The sequence below is a fragment of the Agelaius phoeniceus genome, unplaced genomic scaffold, assembly GCF_051311805.1.
Source record: "Agelaius phoeniceus isolate bAgePho1 unplaced genomic scaffold, bAgePho1.hap1 Scaffold_222, whole genome shotgun sequence".
Classification (NCBI taxonomy): Eukaryota; Metazoa; Chordata; class Aves; order Passeriformes; family Icteridae; genus Agelaius; species Agelaius phoeniceus.
The window spans coordinates 44,690-61,067 of record NW_027509899.1 but is presented as its reverse complement, the minus strand read 5'-3'; the positions used below and the strand labels follow the sequence as shown (position 1 = coordinate 61,067).

The 16,378-nt window shown below is 50.2% G+C and overlaps 2 long non-coding RNA genes across 2 annotated transcripts; both read left to right on the top strand.

Annotated features, from left to right (window-relative positions):
* The first annotated feature begins 1,412 nt into the window (after window positions 1–1,412).
* LOC143693077 (uncharacterized) lies at window positions 1,413–4,101 on the top strand. Its single transcript, XR_013180560.1, has 3 exons — window positions 1,413–1,481; window positions 2,976–3,097; window positions 3,507–4,101. It is a non-coding gene; the product is annotated as an uncharacterized LOC143693077 (long non-coding RNA).
* Window positions 4,102–11,607: 7,506 nt separating this feature from the next.
* On the top strand, window positions 11,608–14,688 carry LOC129134062 (uncharacterized). The gene is made up of 3 exons (XR_013180559.1): window positions 11,608–12,636; window positions 14,104–14,301; window positions 14,430–14,688. It is a non-coding gene; the product is annotated as an uncharacterized LOC129134062 (long non-coding RNA).
* The last annotated feature ends 1,690 nt before the right edge of the window (window positions 14,689–16,378 follow it).

Genomic DNA, 16,378 nt, shown 5'->3' with positions numbered 1-16,378 from the left:
GCTGCGGGCGGGGGCGGACGAGCGGCTGCGGAGGCGGCTCCGCGGCGTGCTCAGCCTTGCGAGCAGAGAGCGCTCGACTTCGCTGGCATGACACGGCTGCTGAGTGCCTCAGTGCTCGTGGCTCTTCCTTCCACGCAAACAGATGGAGCGGCATCGCTGAGCAGTAAAACACAGCGATGGCCCGGAGAATGGCGAGCGCAAGGAGCGCCGGGCAGGATCCTTCTGATGGCACAGGTGCGATCGGCAAACTCAGCCCCTTGTGCCCCTGCCCTCCCGACCCCCAGGGGAAATGCTCTCCAGCCTCGAGCTGCTGAGAGACAAAACGTGTGATTTGACACTAGGGTCCGGAAAAGGTTTCCGTTTAGATTAGCAAATGCCTCCATTGTTCTCGGTTACATCCTAGGATCGGTTTTAGGCAGTGACTTTCTACCGCTTGTCGGATTTTCTTGTGCAATAGTAAGAAAATAGGCAGGTCTGATACTGGTTTCGCTTTTTTTCTACTTCATGTTCCATGAGCTGCTTTTATCCAAGCAATTGTTTTAAAGTTCTACTGTAGGCGTTTCTGGTTCACTTTTTTTTTTTGTTTTTTTTCCTCTAAATCGGCAGTAAATATAGCTGAGTAAAATTACCTTGGTTTTCTTCCTTCTTAAATGTTTTTATTGATAATCCTATTTGAATATGCAGAACACGTGGGTATGTCCTGTAATATATCCTAGCTTTTCTTGTTTACAGGGTACTCAGAAAATATTTTTCCCTTCGAGTCCCACTGAAACATTCTCCGTGCAATCTCCGTTAAGGTCTGTGTTTACAAATAAGTCACCATCAGCTGAGATATTTGCCTGTGTACCTTTTCCTGTCATTCAGAGCTTGCGTTCTGTGGTTTTTATGATAAACCTATCAAACTTGCGAAACCGTTTTGCAAGTCTTGACCGTTGAAGGCAGCAAGAAGTGGTTTTAAAGCCTGTTCTTGAGCAGACGAAGGGAAAAAGTGTGAATTTGCTGCTGAACTTGTCCTTTTTCATTTGACTTGCCTTGAATTATTTAGGAAGAGAGAGCACTAGAAAAAAGAGAGAAATAGAATTGGTTCTTGAGCCCTCCTAAAATGCTCCCTGTGATTCCGTGTGGAGCCAAAGTGAAGGGTGATGGAACAGAGCCCCTGTGCTTTAGAAGGAAATCAATTTCAACCTGATCTCCACCCTGAGTCTCCCTAATTTCTGTTTTTAAAATGCAAACTCAGTTTAGGAAGTGTTGGGAGTTAGTATTTTGGGGAAGAAATGGCAGTTGCACAAACCGTTCCATTTCCCAGAGGCTCTGGGAAGGATTCATTTTGTAAGCGCTGTAACTGCCATCGGTTGGGGGTTCGGGGTTGGAATGTGCACTTGCCCTCCTATAAAGCACTCGTTCATTTGCATTTCAGTGCCAGGAGTCTGGAGAAACTGGAGAAGAGCCCAAGAGACATTTTTCATCCTGAGATACAAAAGGTAGGAAGTGACTTTTTTTGGTTTGGTTCTTTTTCTTTATGATTTCCTGGAAATAGAAGTAATTAAGTATAGATCCTACTGGTTTGTTTCTTCCAGTAGCTAATAAGAATAATAATAATAATCTAATACTACTTAAACTGTCTCTTTATCCATTGAACTGGCCATTTCAAATCCAAACTTCTAAACACCAATAAAACCATCATCCTTGTAGAATCTTTAATAGGAGGGGGCTAAAGATGCTGTTTTTGTTGACAGGATTTATTGGTTCTTGAAGGGCAAGAGGTGAGTACAAGCCTAACTACTTCTTGCTCACAGACCCGTCCGGTGAATACGGCTTTGTATTTGGATGGGCTTTTGATGACTTCTAAATCAATTGCTCGTTACAGTAAAAAGAAGTCATGTTTTTTTGAACCTGACAGCAAAAATAACTTGAAGCACCAATTTAATAATAATTGATCACCCGTCTAAGTTAATGATTTTATGCTATACTATCAAAGTTTAAAGGTAAATTATTGTGTAGTAGGAGATGGTATAAAATGTATGTTCTAACGTGTAGGATGTATGCAAAGATTAGAGGAAACAAATTTTTATGTCTTCTGTTTGACTGTTTACCAAATAATATTTGGTTTTATTTTCCTGGGATCGGTGAATTTTAAATTTGGAGTCCTCTATGCTAAGGATGGTCAGCTTACAGGTGATGAAATGTTCAGTCATGGTGAGGTTTTCACCTTCTCCTTAATTGTTTTGCTCATCTGAAAAGAAAAAAAAAAAAAAAAAAAAAAAGGTATGTTTATTATTTGTTACCCCGTTCTGTCCGTTTCCTCAGTATTTGCTGGAGCTCTGCTTACCCAAGCTTTGGGTAAAACAAGCTTTGGGTTCCTTCTGTCCCACTGGGTGTTGCCCAGTTTGGTTGCATCTGGTGAAATTCAGCCTGAGCCCTTACAGAACCAGCTCAAACCAGGTGAGAGCCATTCGCAGCTCTCTCAGGACACCCGGAGGAGGATGGGTGACGTTTCTGAGCATCTGGCAAGTGCACTTCTATCAAAACTCGGCCTGTGCAATTTCTGGGGAAAACCCTTCTGTATCCTGAAGGGTTCCTCAAAGTCTGTTGAGGATCCGGTTAGCAGTTGCTCACCTGGATGGTTCCAGCTCCTCAAGCTAACACTTGTACTCTTGCCCTGTAGTTTAGATCTATTGTAGTTTTGTTATTTTGCAAGATTTTACATCTTTGGACAGTAACGTGCATTTCACTCTTTGGAACCTCTCGGATCGTGCTTTGGTGCAGCACCACCTAATGGGACACTTGGCTGCTGTGCTGAAGGGCTTGGTTACTAGAATTGTAAATCCCGGAGAGTTTGTAAGTCTTCTGTCCCCAGGGAGGTGTCACGCTTTGTTCACCGTTGCTCTGTTTGTCGGGTGCTGCTTCTCGTCGGAGGTATTAACTTCAAACTGCCCTGTTCTTTTTTGAACTTTTTTTCCTGGTTCTCTCCGTAGGGCAGGGAAGGACTCTCGTATCCCGGTCGTCAGACTCAGCGCTGCCCGAGAAGATATAGAGACTGTAAAAATCATAAGAAGCAACTAGGACTGCAGAGGAAACAAACTGGAGAGAACAAAAGGTGATATTGTTCTCCTTAGCCTGGATTAGAAACATCCACTGCGCTTTGATGCCGGTGGCTGCCAGGGGCTCGTTAGGTCTCTTGAGGCAGGTGTAGGTGTTCACTTGTAGGTTCTATTTTTTGGCAAAGGACCACGAGAGAAGTTTATTTATAGATCCAAATAAACATTCATCTTATCTGAACATAACCTTTCATCCCCTTTCTGACATTAAGGACTCCTGTATAAATACTTGGGGGGGTTTTCTTTGTCGTTTCTGAATGGTTCCATTTTGCCGGCTACTTGAACGAGTCTGAGGGGGTTTAATTGCATACTGCTTCCTTGAAATTCTGTTGGTCTCTGCTTGGAACCCTTCTTGTACTGCTTAATGAAAGACTTCTGATGGTGTTTTCTTGCCTGTTTGTGTTTAAGGTCGTGCTCTGATGCATTTACAGAAGCCATGGCAGGAGAGAGTCAGCTGCTGGAGAAGAGGAGACAGTACTATCCCTGTGCAGCACGGAACTGTGCTACTGCTGTGTCATCAGCTGTGTCTGCACTGAAAGTAGCCACCTTCACTTGTAGGTAGCTCCTTGGTGCTTTAGGACACGCTGAGGGATTTATTCCTTTTGGGATCCACGATGAGAATTCCCAAGAGAGGTAGTAGTAATAAGGTCTGAGATTGGAAAAAAGCCTGTGTCCTTGGAATGTTGTTGTTGTCGTCAAAAGTTAATTTTTCCTTCTTTCTTAGCCAGTAGTCAGCTTTTTGCTTTATTTTTTGTGGTATCAGTATTTGATTGTTTAAAAAATTGCTTCAAAAGAACTGCAGTGGCTGGCCACCAGGACCTTGTTCCGATTTGCCTATTTGCTTGTAGCTAAAACCTTTCCATATTGTTTATCATTCTATTGAAGAAACTGCTGCCCAGTCAACTAAGAACTGAACATCTGTCTGTCTAGGACATGGGGAGAGGATTTAGGTCATGTCTTTGTTTCCAGAAAAAAGTTCCAGTGTAGTTTCTAACTAGAGGAAAAGGGGGGGGGGGGGGGGGGGGGGGGTGAAGACGCGGGGCTCTGATGCCCCTGGGGGCACCCCGAGGTGCCCAGGAGAGGGAGCCCCACTGCGGTGCAGGAGCAGGTATGTTATCACGTACTAGAGAGCAAATTATAAATAGAAATATGAAAATTATAAATATAAAAATATTTTTTAGATCGTTAAAGAAAGCGGTTTTTTTAACTTGTCAATAGGCAGGGTTTTGATGATAAAAATGATAAATACAAAGAATATGAAGGTAGAAATCTAAGTCTAGAAAGATATCATAAATACATACAGATAAAGTTTAAAACTAGAAGAAAAAATCAGTTGCAGCAGTAGATACGATACATAATATAGATAATACTTTAAATACATGTCTAGAATTTTATAGATATTATAGATAATTATTAATAGATTGCATCAAAAGAAACGATAAATATAAATGTGAGTATAATTACACAAAGTATAAAAATATTTCGATACCGTTTAAAAGAAGGTGTTTTCGTGTATTTATTTGGTTAGAGATGGGGTTTTTGTTTGGATTAATAGACGTATTCTAGAAATATAAATCTAACTGTAGAGAGATCCAATCGATAGAGGAGGCTATTTCTAAAAACACAACCGAACGCCGCCGCCTTCGGGGGAATCGCACGAGCTCGGCCGAAGCAAGGCGAGAGCGGCCGACCCTGAGGGCCTCGAGCGAACCGAGGCGAGGCTTCCGAGGCTGCCTGAAGCGAAGCGAGCCGAGCTCAGGCGAAGCGAGCCTGCTGCTCTCGTGCGCGCTGCTTAGCGCCAGTGCGCTCCCAGCCTAATGAGCTCCTGCCCGAGCCCGCGCTCCCGGTCGTGTCCGCGCCGTGGCCGGGCCGCCCGCGGGACGCGGCAGCGGGAGAGCCCCGAGCCGGGCGAGCTGAACGGGAGGCGGCGGCGCTTGCCCGCCCGCCGTCGGGGAGCCGAGGCGAGGCGAGCGGAGCCGAAGAGGCGAATGCAGGCGCCAAGAGCCGAGTTGAGGCGCCAAGAGCCGACTCGAGCCGAGCGTCTCCGGAGCGAGCCGAGCTCCGCCGAGCGCCGCAGCATCCCGGGTAGGGCGAGGCGCCGGGCCGGGCTCGGGGTGCAGCCGGGGCTCTGGGAGGCTTCCCCGCCTGTCCCTCTCTCTAGCCCTCCTTCCTTCTCCCCGTCTTCGCCTTCTCTCGCTCCCTTTCCCCCATTCCCTCTCCCCCCGCAAAGCCGGCTCCTTCCTGTCCTGTCCCTAGCCCGCTACTCCCTTCTGTTCCCCCTGTCTCCTTCCTCTGCCCAGCCTCCGTGTACCCTCGTCCCGGGCTTTCCCTTCCCGTGCCGCTTTCCTGCACAGCCCGAGCTCCCTCGCCGCCCTTTGTCGTGCCCTGCTCTCGCTCCTCTCTTCCCGTGCCCCCTTTCCTTCTTTGCCCCGCAGCCGCGGGGCTCGGGCTGCCGGAGAATAAAGCCCCGAGGGCCGGAGCCCGGCGCCCCTGGGCCCTTGCGGGAGTCCCCGCGCGGGGCCGGAGGCTCTCGGCGGATCCCCCCGTGCCGCTCAAGCAGCGCGGCCGACAGCGCCGGAGCTGCGGCTTTGCCGGCATCGCGCTGAGAGCGGCCCCCGCTCCGTGCCGGGCCGTCCCCGCCGTCTGTGCCGCTCCCTCTCTCGCTGCCCCTGGCCCGTGACAGCGAGGCTGGGCAGGAACCTCAAGCCTTCTGGGGGCTGCCCCCCCTTTCTTGTTGCAGCAGAATCCCTTGCTGGGGCCATGCACGTGTGGGAAGGGCTTGGGGGAAGCGCTGCGCTGCTGTCCGGGGCAGTCGGATTCGTTCGGAGCCTTCTTTGGGGGTCAGGGAAAGGCGGGGTGAAGACTCGGGGCTCTGATGCCGTTGGGGGCACCCCAAGGTGCCCGGGAGAGGGAGCCCCACGGCGGTGCAGGAGCAGGTGGGGGGCGGGCGAGGGGCGGGGGTCACGCTGGGTGCCGTCCCCCGGAGGGACCCAAAGCTGCCACCAAATGCACAGGGAGGGGTGAGTGGGTGTAGGATGCTAAAACCTGGCAAGGCATTCGGTTTTCTAGGTATTGCTAAAGAATAGGAATTGGTCTCTAAACTCAGCTGGGGAGAAACCCTCTCTATGCACTCATTTGTTTACAGGAATGTAGAAGGTTCCGACTGGAGATGGGTAGTAGTTCTGAAGATATTGCCGTGAGGTTTTGATCTAGGAACGGACCGAGCTGTGCCCTGGAACCCTCAGAACAGCTGCAGGGGCTGAAGGCGATAGAAAGGGCTCTCTGGCACCTTTTGCCTCCGTTCTCTGACAGCGCCCAAAGCGTGTCGCAGTCCCGGAAGAGGCGCTTGTCATCCCGAGAGCCAAAAGGAAGACGTGTAAAATCCCAGCTCTGCCTTGTGTTTCGTGTGGGTTTTTTACTTCGTATTGATGTCATTCCAGAGAGCAAGGAAAGAAGAAATGTGACCGGCTCCCACTATTACTGTGTGAAGGCTTTCTTGAAAGGCTGCTGTATTTCTATTGTCTTTTTCCACTCCAAGCTTGACTTTTGCCCTCGTTTTTCGAGCTCTGCTGCATTGGGGGTGTCCCAAGGAGGGCGGGGTTCCTCAGCAGGGCTCTTAGGAGGCGGCGCTGATTCTGCTTTTTCTGAAGGCGTCTCAAAGCGTGCTACCAGAATGACAGTTTTGTGCACTGGAAAGCTTTCCCTCAGTGCCATCAGCGCACGTCCGTGTCTGAATTGTGGAAGCAGACGGACTAAGAACAGCCAGCACCCGGAGCAGATTTCTGTTGGCTCTGTGTCTGTGAGAAGCGGGCTGTGTGCTGGACGGGGAGAGGCGCTGTTGGGGAGTGGCATCAGCGCCAGGTGTGAGCTGTGAGGATGATGAGGGGCCGGCTCCTGCCGGGGGGGGGGGTGCGAGGCTGTTTTAGGGGGAGGCTTCGCCTCAGCTGCCTTTTGCATGGAGCTGCTGAGTAGAGGGGTTCATGGGGGGGCTCCCGGGGCTGTCTCATGGAAGGACTGCGAGAGCTTCTGGCAGCGTCTGGGCGAACACCTGGATACGCGCTTGGATCCGCGGAGCATCGCTTCAAGGAGGTGCCGAGGGACGAATCTTTGTGCCGGGAAGCAGCAGCCGAACGGGTGAGCGCGTGTGGATTTGGAGCGGGGACTTTGGTCCTTTCCCTTTTCAATTGGATCTTGGCAGTCCCCCCTCCCCGCTTCCCCAGGAACAAAAAGGGAGCTTGTGAAGACAAAAGAAATGAAGGAGAGGCAGGCAGCTACTCTCCTAATATTGTCTGTGTTTGAACTAGGGGGGATCCGCTTTCGCTTGCGGTTCCAAGGATGTCGATTGAAGGAAAAGCTGCCTTTTCCCGGCTGTTAGGGGTATCCCAGGGGTGACAGGGAATCCCTGCGTTCCATTTGAACGGGAATGGGCAAAGTATTGTTGTCATCGGATGGCTTTGATTTGAAGGTAGCCAGCCCATTTTCATCATCCTAAGGTTTAAATGGAGGGGACAGCGCTGGTGTCCCTCCTTAGCAAGGGTTTGAATGGAGGTCAAAATCCCCCCTTGCACATGGCTTGAAGGATTTCATTGGAGGAAAGCCCCTTCTTTTCTGCTCTCCTAGGGGATGAACTTGAAGGGGAGAAGCCATTTCTTTGCCCTTGTTGAAGCGAGGTGAGCGCCGCCCGCGGCGTCAGTTTCGGGGTTGAGTTGCGGGAAGCCGCAGCTCTGGCGGCGTTTGCAGGGCTGCAGTCGGGCTGTGCCGCTGCATTTGAGGGCGCTTCTTGTGGCCGCGGCCCGGGCCGGAGCGTTGCCGCTCGGGAGCGCTGCCGGCCCGGGCCGGGCGGGTGCCGAGGCGCACGGGGAATTTGGCGCGGCAGCGGCGGAGCCGCTTTGCCGGTGCGAGCCGCCGTGCGGAGCCGAGGGCAGCTGGCGCCGGGCCGGCCAAGGGCGGCAGAGGCGGCGCGGGCGCTGCTGCGCCGGCCCGGCCGGTGCCGGCCGCTCTGTCCGCTCCGGGCGCGGGGCTCGGGCGCCGCCGGGGCCCCCCGGGCAGGGGGAGCGGGCGGGGGCGGGGGGGTCTCCGGGGCGGCGCCGCCCCTGCGCGCCGGAGCAGCCGCCGGAGGAGCCGCTTTGCCGCCGGGAGCCGCGCTCCGTCCGGGGCCGGCAGCGCGCGGTTGGGCTGCCGCAAGTTCTTGGGTGTCGTGGTTCGGAGGTGCTTTGTAGGGATCGATCGCACGGGTTTGTTCTGGTCGCAGTGGGTGTGCGCTAAGGGCTATGGCGTTCTTCCTGACCGGTACGGTTCTCGGTTCTTCGGGTGGTGACGATAAAGGTTTGGTTTGAATCGAGTTCCGTAGTCGGATATTTTTTTTGCCGGGCTATTCTGTTTTTAAAGGCGTGCAATGGTTTCTACGGGTCGTTGCGTGAAGCAGCGGCTCGGATTTTAATTCTGTCGCCGTGGCTTTTATTAGCGTGGGCGTGTAGCGTTTGTTTCGGTGGGTTCGAGGTGGCGTCGTGTCGTTAATAGCGGCGGGGTTTTTAAAATCTCTCTAATTGCGTTTGTGTTTCTCGTCTTCCAGGGCTTTTATTTCTTTGGTTTGTTTGATTGTAGTGTACGTTTTATTGTGACGGATCATTTGGGAGATCTTGTCAATGGTTACGTTTCTCTTTCGGCTTTGTGTTTATTTCTGGGTGGTATTTTTATTTTGATCGAATGAGGCTCTATGCGTTTATTCTTCAGTTGGGAATAATTTTTTTGAGGTAAATTAAAGTTGCTTTGGTTTGGGGGACTTTTGTTTTACAAATGTATTTTCTTTTGGTTTTTTTTGTTTTTTTGTTTTTTTTTTTCTTTTGGTTTCTTGTTGTCCTTTGACGTATTTGGTGGTTATTGATCAGTTTTATTTTTGGGAACGTGGGTATTTATATGGTGGGTCTTTTTAAGTTGGGTTTTTTTTTTTTTTTTTGGGTAGTTATTTTCTTATTTTTTAGTGGTTGAGATTTTTTGTTTTTTTTCTATTTCGTTCATTAGTTCGCTTTCTAAAGTTCTTTTGACAGAGTATTGCTTATTCTTTGAGTTAGTGTAGATGTAGAATTTTGGTTAGTTTTTAAAATAACGTTCAGGGTCAGTGGCACTGATTGGAGTTGAGCGAGTTGGTTTGGGTTTTTTTAGAGGTTTTTGTGATTTGCTGCGTGTGTTTCTCAAGGGTTTTCTTTTCGTTTGGTTCCATTTTTCTGATGTGATGAGAACTGTTAGTGAAAAGAGTGTTGTGTGTTTTTTTCGCTGGCAGTCGTTTGGCTGGTGGAGGTATCTTGATGGTTTTGGAAGACATTGGTGGGAATTCGATGCTGTTTGTTTTGTCATTGCATTTAGGAATTGGATTTTAAATGTAAAATTCTAAGGATAGCTATCTTTAAACAAAACGAGTAGATGTGTAGAAATGGGAATAAACTTTCATTTTGATCTATTCGATCTCTATTTAAAATTTAACAGGTAACTTAAGTCATGATATATTCCAATAAGATATTGTATTTTTCAAAGAGCATTGTGTATGTTGATAGATATATCAATAGAGATGCTAAATATAAACACAGCTCAAAGGAAATTTTAAATCTAGAAATGTGTTGCGAATCTATGCAGATATATAGATCAAATTATTAAAGGATTGTAAATGTAAAGTGACATAAATCCATACAACACGTAATACAAGTGATACCGTATAGATCTTATGATGGTATATTATAGGAAACGGCTATAAATCTAGTACATCACTATGATATAATATCTAAAACATTATAGATATGGTAACTGTAAATACAACAACATTATTAAAAGTAGTTTAAAAGAAAGGATGGTTTTGTTTTTTACTTGGCAAAAGCAGGGGTTTTATTATAAAAACTACAAATACAAATGATAGAAAGGTAGAAATCTACTTGTAAAAAGATCTCATGAATACATCAAGATGGATATAAAAATTGAAAATATTAGAAAAAAGAAGTTGTAGCAGTAGATTTGGTACATGATAAAAATAATGATTTATCTCTATGATGTGAATAATAGATATGTGATATGTAATGATGAATGGAATGCATCAGTATAAACGGTGACTATAAAAGTGAATCTAATTATGCAAGCTCTAAATATAAAACTATTTCAATAGAGTTGAAAAGAAGGGTTTTTTGGTATTTGTTTGGTTAGAGATGGGATTTTTTTTGGAAGAATAAAAGTATGATAGAAATCTAAATGGAAGTCGAGAAATATACAGTCAATATATAATGATATTGCTAAAACCACAAAGTATGAATAAATACAGATAATAGGAATAGGCATAATAGATGGTATAAAGGACGTAACACATCACTGTCCGGTCTAAATATGCGTGTGAATAGAACTAGGAAAACTAGAACTATCAAATTTATTTCAAGAAGGCATGAAAGAAAGGGGGCTTATTTGGTTCTTGTTTGGTAAGAGGCAGGTTTCTGGCATTTATTTTTAGAGGAGTTTTTGGGGGGGATGGCCCCTGTTCTTTTTTGCCGCCTTGGCCGCCCGCAGGCCCAAGGCGCGCGGCGCCCCCGGCTGGGGTGGGCGGCAGTGCTGCCGCCTTGTGGGCAGAGCGCGGTACTGCAGCCCGCCGCCGCCGCCAGGCAGCCCTCTTGGGCGTGGCGCGTGGCGGAGTTTGTTTGACTTTCTGAAAATGGCGGCGAAAAGGGCGGGAAAGCGGAGGACCCTGGTGTGTCTATGCGGACTGCCTGCACGGAACACGGACGCCGGCGCAGCCCCGGCGGAATTTTTGTGGCGTTTTAGGTGTACCCAACATGGGCTGTGGGGTCAGCGGCGCCGTGGGCGGGCGTATTTTGGCGTGTTTCGGACCGGCATGTGAGTAACCGCCTCTCTCGGCCGAGGGGGCCTCTCTGCGCCGCCATGTTGGGAGTGGCGTGTCACCAATGTCGCGGGAGTTTGTTTGACCTTCTGAAAATGGCGGCCAAAAGGGCGGGGATATCGCGGACCCGGGAGTCTGCCGCCCTGTGGCCAGAGCGCGGTACTGCAGCCCCCCGAGCCAGCGCCCTGCCCCTCGCCGCTGGCTGCCGGGGGCGGGGCAAGGGCGCGGCTGCCGAGCGAGGCAAGGGCGAGGGGCGGGAGCGAGGGGCGGGCGGGGCGGGAGCGAGGGGCGGGCGGGGCGGGCTCGGTAAATGGCCGGGAGGGGTGAAAGACGTTCAGGAGTGCAAAAGGGACACGATGGCTGAGAAGAATGGCCGGGGGGGGGGGCGGCCCGGCGGGGCCGCTTTCGGCGGGCGGCGGAGGCGCGGTCGTAGCGCTCCGCGGGCCGGGGGCAGCGAGCGGGGGCGGGCGAACGCCGTCGGAACGGAGCTGCACCCCCCCCCGAGCCCGCACACGCGCCTCTCCAGGAAGCGACGGCGGGCCGGAAAATCCCGGCGGGGCGGCGGCGCTGCCCGCCCTTTCTGCCGCCAGCTTTGCAAGGTAAGACCGTCCGCCCCGCCCCGCCCCGTCCCGCCGCCCTCCGGTGTCTGTAAACAGACGGACTCCCTCTGGCTTCCCACTTCTCCGTGCTGGAGAGTGGGAGAAAGGTCCGTGCTGCTTGCCGTGTCCTCGGTGGGCAGAGAGCTCTGACCTTGCCTTGCATGGGCTGCTGAGGATTGGATCCATGGGGATGTGCTTTGATGCATTTAGTGACCTTTACAGATTTCTTTCCCCGCTTTTTTCAGTTCCCAGAATCATGGAAGAATTCAGGTTGCAAGGGGCTCTAAAGATCACCTCATTCCAAGGCTGCTGCTGCCGTGGGCAGGGACGTGCTTCCATCGAGCAGCTTGCTCAGAGCCTCATCGCAGAGCACCGACGGGCCTTGAGCACTTGCAGCGGTGGGGCAGCCCCGGGACCTCTGAGCAACCTGTGCCCTGTGCCAGCCAGGTGCCAGAGGAGGAAGGAAGCCCTTCCCACCTGGAGCAGAGGCTGCGTAGCCTTGTGTCACCGAGCGTGTGAGACAGAAAGGCCCTTCCTTTCTGGAGGGGTAACAACACTCAAAGCTCTTTCTCGGGACAAGCAGAGCAATGGAAGGCCAAAGTAGCCTTCAGTTCTTCCAGCAGCTTTGGGAACAACTTGAAGGAGGAGCAGAGCTGGCCTGGTGCCTGCCATGGCTGTCTGTCTTCTTGGCTGAGGCTTTATAAATGAGGCGCTTTTCTGTAGTTCCTTTTCAGGCATGACGTGCAAGTTGCCCCTAGAAGTCCAAAGGCAGCTGTTTTCTTAGCAGAAGGAAGTCAGGAGGAGGCAAAGCCAGCAGCTAAGTCTGGATAAAAAACTTGGCTAACCTCTTTTCCCCCCCTCCTCCAAACAGGCAAGTGTGAAGCACTCAGCAGAGATCTGCCCGGGAGGAAAAGCAGAGCCAATCTCTGAGAAGAAGGGACATGCGAGCTCTGGCGAGGACGGCTGCTCCCCCTGGCCTTGGTGTGGGACCTCCTGAGCTGCCATTCCTGTGGTGGGAGTGTTTCTCCTCTCCTCCAGCCAAGCCAGAGACCGCCTAGGGAAGGAGCAGGTAAGGTTGAAGTACCGAGGTCTCCCAGGTAAGAAGTGACACGGCAAAAGGAAATGGCCTCAACTTGCAGCAGGGAAGGCTTAGATTGGATTGGAGGGAAAATTTCTTCCCTGAAAGGGTGCTGAGGCGTAGGAGCAGGCTGCCCAGGAAAGTCCCCATGCCTGGAGACATGTCAAGGATGTCAAGATGTGGTGTTTAGGGACCTGACTTGGGGGGGCAGCAGCTGGGCTCGATGTCCTTAGAAGGCTTTTCCAACCGCAAGGATCCTACGGATCCTATGGTTCTGGAAAGCCTTGACCCCTCTGGCTCTAGCACAGCACCTGGATGCTGACAAAATGAGGCTGGTCCTAGAGCCTGGAGGTCCCTGTGCCACAGGGAGAGGACAAGCCGGTGTCACCTGCAGGGAGGGTCTCGTCCCCAGAGAGCCGTCAGTGACTCCGTCCCTGCCCGGGGCTCTGGGTGCGCCCTCGGGGGGCGGGGGACGACACCTGCCCTCAGGTGTCCCTCTGGGCACCTGGGAAGGGAACCAGGTCCATCCGTGCGGCAGCTCCAGGGCTTGCAGGCTTTGGGGCTTTGCAGCTGTGTGCCTTGTCACAAGGTGGCAGGGACGTGACACTGCCTGGCAACGCTGCTGGCCTCGGATCCTTGCTGCTCTCATCCTTATCCCATATGGATTTAGCAGCAATCTTCTGTCTTTGCTTTCAAACTGTCCTTGGGAGAGTTCCAAGAGAGGGTCATTAGTTATTTCAAAGCCTACATCTTTTACCTCTTGGCACTGAAGAGAAAAGACACAAACCTGCTTTGCATCCTTCTGCCTGGAAGTCATTGTGACACACAGGGAAGGGAGGAAGGGGCTGGCCGGGGTCAGCCTCTGCTGAGCCTCAGCTCTGGCTGCTCCTGCTCACAGGGTAAAGCCAAAAGCTGTCGTGATCAAAAACGCAGGCCGCCCTTCTGACCTGAGTCACAGGGGCCGTTTCTTCTGAATGAATCAAGGTGGGAAATCATTCTTGGAGCTTCAGAAGAAAAAAAACCCCAAAACCGTAGGTACGTTTGTAAGAGTGGGTATGTACGTACATTTCCTTCGATGAAGAAGAAAATCTTAGAAATATCATGTCACGTCTGGCTTCCTAGAGAAGATCCTGACCTCTGGGCTTCTGAAAGCAAATGGCTGTGCATTTATAGGAGCGTTTCCCTTCTTTTTATGTGCCTCCCCCAGTCATCTTCTACCCTTGCCCACGGCAAGGAGAGCGCGGTGATTTGGCTGCTCCGCTCTGCCGAGGTTGTTGCAGGCTGTGTAGCAGGGAGTGAGGCCTTTTGTGGCTGCTCATCAGACATTTTCCTACAGCCTTCTCCCTGCAATGGTAAAATGAGACTTGTGTTAGCGAGCAGTCAAGTAGAGCAGGTAACATTAGAAAAGAATTGTTTCTGAGCTGCTGTTCACTAGCACGTGTTTCCCCTTTCCGGCAGAGTGCAGCCGCCCAAGAAGGGATTTTTTTGGCTCAGCCAGATGTGCTCCCGCCTCCCACCGAGACGCTGAGACGGAGCTGAGTTTGCCTTCCAATGTCTTGGAACAGAGGTTCATGGGAAGTTTTCTCAGCTATCTAAGGCACGGAGCCCTGGAGCCAAGTCAGCCTGAGCTGCTGCGTGCTTGCTGTGAGCCTTGAGGTGAGCGCACATCGTTGCGGGCTTGGGATCGATTGAAATGCGCTAAGGAAACCAGCTCTGGGGAGGGAGGGAGGGAGGAAGGGAAATGCTCTCTTAACATGTGCCAATTCTTCTGTCAAACCCATCAGGGCAGGACAGCGTTCAGACTGAAAGTGTAAGAAGATGTGGAGTGAGACAGAATCTGACAGGAGCACCGGACTCACAAGTGCATGAATTTTGCTTTTTGCTTGGATTCAAACTCGGAAGTTGTAAGGAATTTGGGAAGGAGAAGGGACATTTCAGAAGGAGAAGAAGAAAAAGAAGTTGTTGTTTTTACAGCCCTGGCAAAATCTTTGGTTCTAGCTAATAAAGGAAGCTAGTTGAAATAAAAAAAAAGAAAAAAATGGGTTTTTTTCCTTCGCTGTTGTATTCGTTGGTGGGTCGTTATAGGGTGTGTTGTTTTATTTCTTGGTCCTATTAACTCTGTGTAAATAGTTTTTTGAGTGAAGCTAACTTTCTGGACGGGTTGGTTTGTATTTGAGGTAGGATTAATTTCAAGAGGTTTCTTTCCTAGACTTCTGATCGGTATTGCTGGGATTTTGGTTTTTTTGTTTACTGTATGTATCAAGAGAGAGATTTGGTAGGGCCAGCTGGGCTGCTGGAGTTTTGGGTGTTAATTTATTAGATGGCTTTTGTTAAACACAGAATAATTATGTAAGTTAACAGCAAATTACCCAATATATCTAGGTAAGCTACCTAAACACAATGCTTTATGTCTTACCATTTTTCTGTTCTTCTGCTCCAAGTAGTTGTGTCAAAAAAGAAAGCGCTGTTATTTTTCTGAAGAGCTTTCTTCTATAACAAGGCCTTTACTCCCTTTGAATTTGAGTCAGAGGAGCCAAACAGCTGCAGCTGCTCTGTGGGCTTCTATATTTGGTGGGATTAGCCCCCTCCCTTTTCCCAGGCATCATGGGAATGGGAGGCGGGTACCATCAGGGGTATATTAACCCCAGCTTTTGGTGAGGGGCTTCATTCCGTCTCTGGGGTGTGCTGGGGTGAGAGCTCTCCTGTTATTTCAGTGAAGAGCCTCTTTTAGCTTAGCTTGCTTTCAGCAGGTGTTTCTGGGCATCTAAAGCAATAGAGGCTTTGAAGATACTGTGAAGAAAATGGCATGGAATACAGGGAGTATTTAAGGTGAAGATTTCGGATTTTGTGTTTAGGGGTGATAAAGCGTATCTGCAATTTCTGGTTTTGTTCTTGTTTTGTGTTTTTATTGTTTTTAGGAGGTGCACAGCTTCCAGAGATCCCAGGTTGTGTCAAGCACAGCACTTCTTTCAGCAGATTCATCATGTCACAGGAGGCATCTGGCAGTGTTAAAAATGATGTTTGAGATTGAGGCTTCAGGTGAGTTGAGGGTTGTGACTGGGAGAGGGAGGGTGAGCAGGTATCCAGTTAGGAGTTATTGGGGGGCAGGGGGGTTTGCAGGCAGCAGGGTGAGAAAGGGTGTTTATTTGAGGGCCCCCCCACACAAGGCTTTTCAGAAGCATAGCAGAGGCATTCACATGTTTTCCTCACACAAGGTCATCCACTGCACTCACAGGAATGCCATTTCACTTTGCTTTTCTCTAACCCAGGTGCCACTAATAATAAAGGCCACAGCCTTGGAATCAGGATGAAGGTGGAGCCTGAAAGAGCCAGGCACACTCAGGAGAGGGCAAGTAGCTGACTTGCTGGGATTTGGCCTACATAACTCTAAACTCATACGTTGGTTTTGTTTTTCTTTATTGTAGCTGACCGAGAGGCTAACAGGTGATCACGGGGCCCTCCGAGGCAGACTCATTTCAGGTGCAACGTGGATTCATATCACTGATCATCCAAAAGATAAGTCGGGGGCCATGGCCTGGAGAAGGGAGGGTAGCAGGTTGGGAGTTCTTGGGACAGATTTAAAAATTAGCAGAGGGAAAAGCAATCTTCTCCAAGGGGCCTCTTAGGACAGCTAAAGGGAGAGACTCCACATTTGATGGCAGCGTGCAGGCGGGCAGGGCAGAGCAGTTCCGGTCCACGTCGTATTGTCCGGTGTACCGTGTTACCTACTGTG